The 12,816-nt window shown below is 44.6% G+C and overlaps 1 protein-coding gene across 7 annotated transcripts in view; it reads right to left on the bottom strand.

The window, feature by feature from the left end:
* The window catches only part of zhx2 (zinc fingers and homeoboxes 2), a 38,243-nt gene extending 26,434 nt beyond the window's left edge, over positions 1–11,809 (bottom strand). For 2 of the 7 annotated variants that reach the window (XM_012964171.3, XM_018089649.2), the window contains exon 1: positions 11,520–11,808. The gene's annotated coding sequence lies outside the window, so the exon portion shown is untranslated. Of the gene's footprint in view, positions 1–10,809; positions 11,332–11,519 lie in introns of those variants that run through there. The other 5 variants (XM_012964174.3, XM_012964172.3, XM_031903162.1 and 2 more) reach the window with 5 other exon arrangements.
* Between the last annotated feature and the right edge of the window lie 1,007 nt (positions 11,810–12,816).

Genomic DNA, 12,816 nt, shown 5'->3' with positions numbered 1-12,816 from the left:
AGGGTAGACACGTCAGAGGGCCCCATACACGGGCAGATACGCTTAAATCTGCTCCTGTATGGTAAGGTTACCAGATTTCCAAAGTGAAATCCAAGGACAGGAATTTTTAAACGTCCACTTTTTGCCCACCGCCCATTGCCATACACCTGCTCAGAATTGGCCACTCAGAATTGTGAGATATTTCCTAGAAAAGCTCCTAAATTATTTTAAATGAAATTCTTCCATTAGCAACAGAAAAACTGGCGCAGATAGTCTAAGGAAAAGTTGGAAAAAAGAAGGAGTAACAACGATTGGCTTGGGGGGGCTCTCTTGCCATAAGGACAGCCAGAGACAGGTTTCAGGGGGACGGGGGTCAATTTTCCCACAGTTACAGGGAACACGAAATGGGGCCAGTCACCTACACATGTATTCTGCCTATTGTGTTCATTAAAAAAAAAAAATACAGTTTTTGCATGTTATATTGAAAGTAAAAAACTGAAAATAAAAATAGGTCAGAATGGTACCAAATTGCTGCTAATGGCAATCGCCTAAAGGGGCTTCACTAGATAATGTGCCATGTTTCCAAGCAACAGTGCAGATTCCAGAACCGCTATTTTTGTTTTGCCATGGTGATTCTATACTGCAGGCATAACAATCCATAATGGACCAGAACAGACACATCAACAATTTATCAGAATCCTATATTGCAGTATAGCAACTGACTAGTCCAGGGGTAGGGAACCTTGGCTCTCCAGCTGTGATAAAACTACAAATCCCAGCAAGCATTTTCCTTAATTAACCATGACTGTGGCTGTCAGACTCCTGCAATGCATTGTGGGACTGGTAGTTCCATAACAGCTGGAGAGCCAAGGTTCCCTACCCCTGGACTAGTCTGTTACACTGCCCATTATAGAATCTTTCACTGCAGGATAACAGGGATGGAATGGGATCAGCTACCAACATTTCCAGTCTAGTGAATTGCTGTTCTGGTCCAATCCAGTGTCACCGACATAAGTTGAAGCCTGCACCATTCATCTCTTTACCATGATGACATATATCACCTTAACCCAGGTCTGCCCAGATGTGGCCCCCAGTCTGCTCATGGGATCCACAGAATTCATTGTATGACATTTTAATACAATCAGGCCCTCAAAAATACAGTATGAAAAGGATTCGGCCCATGGTATAATAAATTGGAGAGCACTGGCTTAACCAATCATTAGATCTGCTTCGGATCTGGGGATGTCACCATGTTGCAGCCTGCATTTTATGGGTGCCAATTCCCTTCTATTTACAGGCAGCGTGGGAACCATTTCCCAATCAACTCCTGAGCGATTTCCAGCGATGATAATAAATCAGAGGCAGTTGGAGAGTTTACAGTAGAAACAATCACAGCAGAAGCAGTAGCCCAAAAATCCAACTAATCCTGAGCTACAAAATGCTTTAACATCTGCTTCATAACCATAGGGTAAATATGAACATGAACAAAATACTGCCTGTATCTGTGGACCTAAAAAGGTCCAGATGGTACATCTATGCATCGTGTTCTGAGAAAAGCTGGAATAAGGCCAAACTGGGCCCTAAGGGCCAATGCAGTGATTTGGGACAAATGTTTATTTTGCTACCGTGTTAAATGATGCTCGCTGGCCAAAAGGCCCAAATGTTATGCATCACAGTACTGCTTCTCTATAACAAAGGAGGGAACCTATGCAGGTAATCTGCTTCTAAGTAGTAACCAAACATGCAAGCCACATCCCTACACCTGCATGACAAAAAAATGCTTACAGACGTGCCCTTAGGGGTGGACGAAGAGAAAAACAACCCACCCTTTCTTTACAAACTCCTAGCAATGGGAGGCAGCTTATTCTGAGCCCAATCTTTTATTTCTATGGACTTGGGTAGGGCTGTCTGATACTGTTGGGTGCTGTAGCTAATATCTAGATGCTCCTAAATCTCTGTAATTCACACAAGAAGAAGCACTTAGTCCCAACAACTACTACTACTATTGCATGCCATGATCCCTACCCAAAAAATGCCACCACAATAAGAGCCTTAATAGCTTGCAGCTCGGACCCTGGTGCGCTTTTACATCAGAAATTTTTTATGCCTTCTACTAAAACAGGGGGCATGACAAATAAATCCCTTAATTCTTGTTAATTATGTGGCTTCCCAGTTATTTACTTCCTGTGAAAAGTGCTGTCCACTTGGCAAATGCCAGGCTTGTTTTATAGGTGGCCATAAAGGCTTGCAATTAGCAGGACAGTATGAATGGGTCTCTATGTGTAACATCCTGTTACTGCACTTACATCTGTAATGACTCAATACACACGTACTGCTTGTAAGACTGCTGCACATTTCCTTTATAGAAATTTAACCAAAAAGTCTGTATGTTGGCATATTTGTATTTATTAATGTAAGTGCTGCCATGCTGATTAAAACAGAATAAAGTATCCAGATCATTTTTTTCTGTACACCATATAAAGTCGAAAATGTATAATACAGTTTAACAACAATACCCAGCATGCCCTGGGCAAGAAGGCAGTAGTAAATAAACACAAGGTCATGTCATAAGCACTCTAACAGTATATGCTAGCCATACAGGGGCTCATTCAATGGCAACTGATTAACCCCCCAACCATTTACTTGCGGGCAATATGTCTACCAAGGGCATAGCCACCTTATAATCATTTGCCATCTGCAATGGAAACCCCAGTCCAGTTGACTAGTGGCTTCCTTAAATCAATTTAAGAAAAAGCAATAGGGTAACAAAGTCCACTACCCCCATCATTAACCCTTTCCCCCCACCAGGTGCCTTTGATCTTGCCGCACCACACGTGGCCAGGCAACAGGTATATCAAAGCACCTAAAATATACATTTCCCCTTTAATTGGACAGCTTTAAGAAACTCTCAAATAAGCAGTGAAATTTCTCTCTCACTAGTAGTAGATTTTGCCACAAACTACAGAACTGCATGAAATCAAAGGGGAACTCCAAAAAAATAAAAGTTTTTCTGCTTAATGAAAGCAAGCATAATTTTAAAGCGACTTTCCATTACACATTAATTACAAATGTTTGATGGATTCAAACACATTTGTATATGTAATTGCTATCCTTTCTGTTCTGTGGTTCTGACTCTTGAAACAATGTAGTAGAAGTCAATTCTCTCCAGGCCTTTTACGTAGTACATATCCTGCTGATAACAGGATCGTTTTCACCTTTCCCCAGCAATAACTATCCGGCTCTAGAATGTTTCAAACACAGAATAAGACCCATAACTGTTTAGAGACAACTGCACCATTCGTGACATTCTATAAACGGCACCTTAGTGTTTCACACAAAAACATTTCAAGCCTGAGTGACTTACTGTACCGAGTCAGGATTTCACTCACCACTTAGCAAATAAACCCAGGACTAGCTGTTATTTGACATCCTTAACCCCTAAGAAAGGGGCCATGTGTCACATGACTGTAGTTTGTGAAAAGCTCTGCAGATGGGACACATGAATGCTGAAACTGGCCAGCTGGTATTTTTGTAGCCCACAAAATCAGGAACGTGCCATTAAAATTTGTAAACAATCATCTTTTTGTTGCTGCACCAGCAAATTCATAATAAATGGAGATGCAGGTATTTGACTCAATCATGTTCCTCGGGACTAATGCAGCACTATGATTTCTTTAGCAGGAACTCAGTCAACTAAGATGGATCTCAGCCACTGCTAAAATGCAGATACGCAAATGGTTTTAGGCCTCACTGACACAGGAAATAGTCCACGTGAAACACACTGGCACATCACTGTGATGTGAAGCAACATTAAGGGTGAAGACAAACTAAGCTACTTAGTAGCAGCTACTTGTCTGCTACTAAACGTCAGAGAGAATACGGAGAATTGCCTCTTTTAAAACACACGTTGAGACAATTATCAGTAAATTCAGTCAACTTTAGTAGCCGTGACAGTTAGCTGCTACCAGTAGCCCCATGTGACTTCATCCTAATGGCATTTAGTGGCCTTAGTGTAGGCCACAAAGCTGGATCCTGGCTTTGAGTAGTCCAATGATTCTTCTCATTAGTAACAGAAAACAGCTAATTTGGCCGGCTGGTGACTAGTGAGACTGACACGTGCCCTTTTTTGGTCCAAGTTATAGAATCTGCTTGTAATTGGATCTGCATGTATAGTGATAGACGTATTGACTCATTATTTTCACCCAGTTGTTTCAGCAATTGCCAAAAGCCGCCTTGCCTGCACTGAACCATGTGGCTACTAAGAGTGTAAGCAAACTTCCCAATGGCCTTCTCTTTCAGCCATATGCACCCAACTTTAGCCCCTGAACAACCCAGTGATTTGTAGCTGTGACTTGGAGGACCCTCATTTTGAATTGTTAGGCGAATGCCATCACTCTGAGTCACATCCTGCTCCTAACGTTACTTCCTGAAATAAAAATCCATCTACAGTGTTTTTCCCCTTTTCTCTGGGCTCAATGAGACAACGTTCTTTCCAAAAATGACTTGCAGCAACATCTAGGATCTGACTTAAACGGTTCCAAAAGCATTAAAAATGGCTTAAAAGGTGCACGAGAGATTAGTAGGAATAGTTGCATACAGGAAATCATAAATTACCTTCTTATTAACCTTGCTGAACATGTGACTGCAGGCTGAACTGATGCACCTTACACTGTACATTGCTGCCTGAACTGATTCACCTTATACAGGCTGAACTGATGCCCCACTGCTTGCAACTCCCACTTACAGGAAACAGTCTATTTACAAGTAACCTTCCAATATATATTATAAATGAACAGGAACAGAAAAAAATAAATATGTTTAAAGCAATTTAACTTTTGCCCTACACTGGTAAATGCATGTTTGCTTCAGAAAGACTACTGTAGTTTATATAAACAAAGCTGCTGTGTAGCCATGGGGCAGCTATTCAGTCTGAAAAAAGGAGAAAAGGGACAGGTTACATAGTAGATAACAGAGAGATTCTGTAGAATCCTATTCCATTCTACAGAGTGTATCTGCTATGTAACCTGTGCCTTCTCTCTTTTTTCAGACTGAATGGCTGCCCCCATGGCTACACAGCGGGGTATTTATATAAACTATAGTAGGGTTTCTGTAGCAAACACCCCAGCTGTACCAGTGCAGGAATGGCTGCCCCCAGGGCTACACAGCGGGGTATTTATATAAACTATAGTAGGGTTTCTGTAGCAAACACCCCAGCTGTACCAGTACAGGAATGGCTGCCCCCGGGGCTACACAGCAGGGTATTTATATAAACTATAGTAGGGTTTCTGTAGCAAACACCCCAGCTGTACCAGTACAGGTATGGCTGCCCCCGGGGCTACACAGCAGGGTATTTATATAAACTATAGTAGGGTTTCTGTAGCAAACACCCCAGCTGTACCAGTGCAGGAATGGCTGCCCCCGGGGCTACACAGCGGGGTATTTATATAAATTATAGTAGGGTTTCTGTAGCAAACACCCCAGCTGCACCAGTGCAGGAATGGCTGCCCGCGGGGCTACACAGCGGGGTATTTATATAAACTATAGTAGGGTTTCTGTAGCAAGCGCCCCAGCTGTACCAGTGCAGGAACGGCTGCCCCCGGGGCTACACAGCAGGGTATTTATATAAACTATAGTAGGGTTTCTGTAGCAAACACCCCAGCTGTACCAGTGCAGGAATGGCTGCCCCCGGGGCTACACAGCGGGGTATTTATATAAACTATAGTAGGGTTTCTGTAGCAAGCGCCCCAGCTGTACCAGTGCAGGAACGGCTGCCCCCGGGGCTACACAGCGGGGTATTTATATAAACTATAGTAGGGTTTCTGTAGCAAACACCCCAGCTGTACCAGTGCAGGAACGGCTGCCCCCGGGGCTACACAGCGGGGTATTTATATAAACTATAGTAGGGTTTCTGTAGCAAACACCCCAGCTGTACCAGTGCAGGGATGGCTGCCCCCGGGGCTACACAGCGGGGTATTTATACAAACTATAGTAGGGTTTCTGAGGCAAATACACAACTTTTACCAGTGCAGGCCAATAGCACATAGTATATTACTTTGATGCACTTTCATTTTTTTGGTGTTACTGTTCCTTTAAACATTGTTTTACAGTGACAATTCAGCAGAAGAAGCAATGTAGCAGAAGCCAGCTCTCCTGCAGCCCAGACCTAAGTTCCCACAATGCCTTGCATCCCTCTTTACAGGGCTGTTAATCAGGTTTTTATGCCGTTTCAAAAGTCTAATCCACCAGAGCACTTGAAGATTCAAGGACAATTTTCAAGTGATCCGGTAACCCTAGCCACCAGGGCAGAGAAGAGAATGGGACACACAGGAACTGCTTTCAATAATAATTACATTTATAAATAATTAGCATTTTTTTTTTAAATTAAAATAAAATTTTCAAGTGAACACCTATAGAAACGAAGGTCAACATTCAAACATGCCATAAGGCAGGGGACCACAAGAGCAATCTAACATCTTGTGTTTTTGGGCCACAAGCCCATACACATAAAAAGGTTAAACTGTCAAACGCTGCGTTGGAGGGCACACAAGCAGTCGTTTTCGGACTTTTCACTTTATCACCCCATTAGAGATTTAATTATTGCCCATAACAAGGTTGCACAAGTATTTAGGACAGTATATAGATATTCTCTCCAAATTGTTAACTGGTCTTCAGGAAGAGCCCAGAGCCACTTTAAGAACTCCCCACTGATGCCAATGGCAATAAGGGTTAGGCAGGCGCCTTACAAACAACACTAAAGGTGGCCATACACGTGAAGATCCGCTCGCTTGGCGACGTCACCAAGCGAGCGGATCTTCTCCCGATATCCCCACCTAGGGGTAGGCGATATCGGAAAAATTAGGCTAATCGAATTATAACAGCTGCAATGGGAGCAGTCGATTCAGGGACCACATCAATGAGCCGATGTGGTCCCTAATCGACCTAATCTTTTAACCTGCCCAATCGACATCTGGCCAACTTTAGGTCAGATTTTGGTCTGGCATGCCCCTCGTTCCTGCCCCTACACGGGCCGATAAGCTGCCGAATCGGTCCAAGGGACCGATATCGGCAGCTACAATCAGCCCAAGTATGGCCACCTTAACAGAATTGCTGAATTTTCTTTTCCTCTCCATCATCAAAATAGGCAAAGAGAATGTTCTGTATGCAGGGCTGTTCTAGCACTGACCAACAATACAATGGGTTATACCAAAAGCAAGCCTTTGAACACAAGTATTCAGTATTTGCAGCTCAAATGGATCCAGAAATAAACACGACTGAATTCTTTGAATATCCAAGATTCTGGGATTAATTCCCAAAATGCACACTGGAGATCTGACATCACAGTCCGATCCAGCACTTTCCCACAACCACTCAGGCCTAGGAGCAAGGCACTGGGCTGGGAAATACATTGTGACATGGAAATAAAGTTTAAAGGTTATTTGGTGCCGTTGGAGCTGAAACTGAATGTTACAGAACCAACTGCCATTCCAGAAGGGAACCCGCTACTAGGAAGATACATTTGTATCAGTGCAACTGTGGTCTTCCGCTTCCTCCACGGAGCACAAAGTAACCAGACAAACCTTTTGTCTAACTACAACTCACAGCAGCTCCTGGGATCCAGACATGAGGAATTTGTAATTCAACTGTAACTATAAATTGTCTGCCTATAGCTGCCCATCCGTGACAAACTACTGGCAACCCATAGGGTGTTTACAAACTGTGTGAGTTGATCCCGACCCTGTAATGAGTTACAGGGACTCTGAACCCTCTGAACAAAACCACTGCCCAATTGTGATGCCCGGTAACTTGTAGATAATATTATCATAGAAGAACATGAGCTCATTCAGCACCACTTCAGGAACCACCCAGCCAACCACGCTCACACTTAGAAACTGCCTTCCAGTTTAACAACCGACAGTTCTGACTCAGTAACCTGTGACTCAAAGTGGGATAAGATGGTCAGACTGACTGTGTGCATGACGTTCAGAAGTTGCTCCATCCGGCACCAAACAGTAAGAACTAGAGGATAAAAATACAAAAACTTTCACTTGCAACGAAGTTTAAAAATAACTATAAAAGGTTCAGGCTAAGGTACCAATGAGAGGAATATTTGAGTCCTAATTTACCCTTTACCTTAGTGCTGTCCCCCCTCCCATATTAAAGCATTTATCATTACTATGTGGTTCTGCACTCTGGTCTTTTAGCTAGAGAAGCAATGTACTGATGGGGCTGGGGTAGGTACAGTGTCCCAGCCTATGTGAGAGCTGAAAGCACAGAACAGCCTGGGACAGGCAGGAGGGCCAGAGTCCAACACCTCAAATTAACAATGAGCTGGGGGAGGAGAAGGAAGTCCTGCCCTGCTTTATGGCTGAGATTCTAGCTATCTGTATAACAGAGCATTCTGTCACAGTGGCACAGATCCTATCTGATCCCCCCCATTGTAAGCAGCAGTCCTGCCCTGCTTTATGGCTGAGATTCTAGCTATCTGTATAACAGAGCATTCTGTCAAGTAAGGCCAAACAACCCTATGGTGTTTTTATATATTATATATTTATATAACCTAGAAATATTTATGAAACTATTAAGGACTAGTGAGAGCTGTTACTTATTTCTAATATATTTTAAACATTTAGGGATGGCAGCGCCCCACTTGAACTCCTATCTAGCCCACAAGCACATAACAAGCAAATGGCTATCACCAGAATCCCCAACCTTAAACAGCTGGAGGACACTAGTAAACCAAGCACTCCCCTACAGGGAAATCACATACAAGAACAGAGGACACCCAGATAAATATGAGAAAGTTAGGGACCTCGAAAACCCCCACACAACAACCCACTGAAAACACACACAAACGCTAACTATAAAAATGCCCAATATCTCTTGCATTACAAATCCATAACAAACCCCATGATCTGCTTATGAACCATGTATAAAATGATGCACAAATACAAAATAACTCAACTATGAGTCTTGCCAATCTTGATAATGATACTGTATAAATAATGAAACCCAAATGTCAACCCTGTTACTGTTGTTTTTATCTGTAAACTCAATAAAATGTTGAATCAAAAAAAAAACACACCAGTCTTTTTCCTTCTTATAGAGATGGGCCCTGCTTTTTGCACTGATGGTGATCTGTTTTAGGCATGGGCCATGGTGCCCAGAGCTCATAAAGTGATAGTTGCCCAGAACAACGTGTGGCGGTTAGCAAGGGCTGGCATTGGGGAGGGGCAATAGCTGGGGCCTTGGCAACATTGAGTGGCACCATTCCGGTTCTTCTCTGGTATGCCCATGCCACATGTGCCATAGGCTTAAAACACAGCTCAGCCTGAGTAGATAGGTAACCCTCTCCCCAGCCATTTGTACCCTCACAGAGCATAATTCTATGTGTAAACACAGGTTCAAGAGTGCAGTAACCAAGCCGTGTTTACACATGGAAGCACACAAGATAGCGGCACTGCCCAAAGTGGGTAAAGGAGGAATCAGATTCCCACACTTCAGGCAAACAAAAGGAAATCAGGAAATAGTTGCGCGCTACCCCCCCCCCCTCCACACACACTGCTTTGAAGCAACCTAATCGGGTGGAACAGGGGGCAGCCTTCAGCAGTTGCAGGGCCTCTCAGACTCCGTGATGCCACATTATTTATAGGGAGGAATGCTCAACCCAAAAGGTGCTGGGAGTTGCGCTTCATCCATGGCTACAGGGTTGCAGGTTGGGCAACTCTTCCATTACTCATTGCCCCCTGCTGCGATAAGCACTACACCCCTTCCCAACTACAACTTCTGCTCTTTGGGGCACAGGGGAGTGGCTTCCTTTTACGAACCCCAATAAAGACAGCTGTGTTGGGAGTTACAATCGGATTTCTTATTGAATCATATAACTCATAACCTTTAGCTACAAAGAAAAAAAGGGGGGGCAGCAGTAATTCTGAAAACCTGACACCCTAATAAAAGTCACCATTCCCAGAAACAGTGAGTGATCAAACAGGTTTGGGCGAGACAAAGGGACCGGATTTGTAGGAAGAGCGGCTGTGCTTCCAGCAATGGCCCAGATGTTGTTTTGTACGAGAAGGGAACACGGTCAGCAATTTCCCAACTGCCACAAGAACGGATCACAGTGTCCCAAAGGATTACACACAATTTACTGACACATTAAAGGACAAGTACACCCTCAAGTGAATACAGGCTTGCTTGTATTAGTATAAGGATAATGGCACAAGGGGCATTTTCACTACTGGAGCTATGGGGTAAACAGCTGCGGTCCAAATGCCCCATGTGCCACGGGCCCAACGTTTCACTTGTGATGTTCCGGTACATCCTTAAAACAACATTTAAGTCCCTTCCACCTTAACACACACTCCTCCTACTCCTCTTCTAAACCCAAGGTGCATAAACATAAGGCTTTACTTGCCCTTTAACTTCAATGTAACTTTTAACCCTTGTGATATTTTAGCCCTTTAAAGACATATGTTATCCTCTCCTGCCATTTAGATTGTAAGCTCATGGGTACAGCACTTCCCTAAGGAGTTCTTGTCAATGGCTAATAAGTTATAATACAGCGCTACCCACATGACTCCACACAGCGCCACAATACCAACCGTACCAACCGCCAGGGGCCACATTACATTAGGATGACGTCATACTAAATGATCTCGGTAGCCCAATATACATCCCGGTGGCCAACAATTCCAGCCCAGGGACCCTTTCCCTGACAGCCCCCTTATACAAGGACAAATAACGCCAAGACTTGGACTTGACCCAGTACTAACTGCAAATCACTGGCTGGCACTACAGATTTATACAAATGTGGTTAAATTGTAGTTAACTAACTGCATTATTTCCCGTTGATGAGTCCAGCAAACACTCCCAAGAAGTTCTGCAGCAGCAGCGGTGGTGGTGGTAGGGGGGGCATGTTTCAGTTTCTCTTTGACACCCCTCCCAGGCACATGCTGGCTGTACAGAAAACAACATTTGTGAATTCCCTTCTCATTGCCTTCTCTGTGCCCCCAGAAATCCCAAATCGGGAGTTCGCTGAACTATAACTCTCGCAGTCACAGTCAAGTTGCAGTTTAAACAATAGTTGGAGAAAATGTACCGATCTCCCCGGGGGTGACTCCCGCGTCGGCCGGGGGCGGGGGGGGACCTCAGTGTTCCCCCTTCTAACGGTGTATGCAGCCCCCTTACATTCCGCCAAAGCGACCCCCCACCAGCGATCTGCGCACACACCCGCTCCAACGAGCAAAACTTTACCGCTCGATCCCCAGTCCGATCCTCATTCAAACCCCCCCATTCCCCGAACAGCGTCCGCTCCCCCCGGTGCCTCTCTACGTAACGCCCTGCCGCCATGTTTGCTGGAGCTTATGTCGCTATAAGCCAACGTAGACATGTTGTTATATAGAGCACAGAGCCCCCCTGACGCATGACCTGCTTCCAGCGCCCCCCAGCTCTCAGCCCCAATACACAAACACAACCCCCCCACTTCAATGTATCCCACCCCCCCAATAAACCGTGACACCCCCCAAACAAGCGCCCAAACTTACCCTCCCTGGCTAAACAGCAGAGGGGGCTCAGTGTGAATCCTCAGTCCCTTCTCCCTTCCCAGGCGTGGGGCAGCGCTGCGCTGCGGATGATCGGCGGAAACCACAGCGGCGTTTTTGTCGCTGCCGCTCTGCGCTTCCCTCCGTGGGAAGTTTCTTTACCTGCTCCGAAGGTTTCTCTTTGTGACGTCACAATGGGACAAAACCCGGGGACTCGCAACGTTCAAATCGCACCCCCCAAACAGCGCAACGGTGGGAGCGCAAAAAAAAAAAAAAAAAAAAAAAAAAAAAGAAAAAAAAATTGGTCGATCAGTGGGGAATCTACGCCAAAACCCACATGATCTGTAACGTCAGCGAGCGGATTTGCATACGATACCTCCCGCACTTCAGCCTGCATCCACACTTCTTCTTGCGCAAAGTTGCGCGTCGCTGCTCCGCGGAGAAGCGCCATTGTGTTTGCGGCTGTCGGGGCGGAGGAGGGGGGGGATCGGATTAGGGTTATGGAGCAGCGACAGGGGCGAGTTCATTGCAGATTAAGTAGCAGGCGATGAGCCCCATTTTCCGTGGGGAAAGTTCAAGGTGTCGCCGCGCTACAAACTGTTGATCGCACCACGTGTGCCAGCAGCGCTCAAATCGCTTTGGGAAACAACAAAGTCGGCGATTTTTTTTTTTGTTTTGCTGTTTTGAGCAGCACGGCGATCTGCTGCTACTTGTCATCCTGGGACATCGCACAGATTCCCCCCCCCTGCTTTAGCTTCCTGCAACCGGGCACCCCCGACCCGCCTGGCAACTCCACCCTGAACTCGCTTTCTTTCCGCATAATAAAAGAAAATATCATTTCAATTGGAATAAACATTTCCACTTGCGATTGCTATCGGAAGCAGTGTTTGGCTGTTACAGTATGGGCACTGTTTGTTTTTTCTCTGACAGCTGAAACAATGTAGCAGAAGCCACAGAGTAGAAACGGGACAAATACTGGCTTCGGTTACATTTACAAGTAACTTTTAAAGATACAGAAACACTGCTTATTAAAGGGCACCTATCACCCCTGTATTGTTTCCCTCCCCAGAGGGGCCGCTAATAGCACCCACACTCCAGTTGGGGGAAACTATATATATATATATATATATATATGTGTATGTATGTATATTTTTATTTATAAAGTGCTACTTATGTACGCAGCGCTGTACAGTAGAATACATTAATACAAACGGGGGGTTAATAAGATAATAAATAAATACAAAGTATAACAATAAATACAAGATAAATATAGTTGCAATAAGTTAAGAGTCAAAGACAC

The sequence above is a fragment of the Xenopus tropicalis genome, chromosome 6 (genome assembly GCF_000004195.4).
Source record: "Xenopus tropicalis strain Nigerian chromosome 6, UCB_Xtro_10.0, whole genome shotgun sequence".
In the NCBI taxonomy this organism is placed as follows: Eukaryota; Metazoa; Chordata; class Amphibia; order Anura; family Pipidae; genus Xenopus; species Xenopus tropicalis.
Note: the sequence above shows the minus strand (reverse complement) of the source record. Positions and strands in the feature narration are given on the sequence as shown.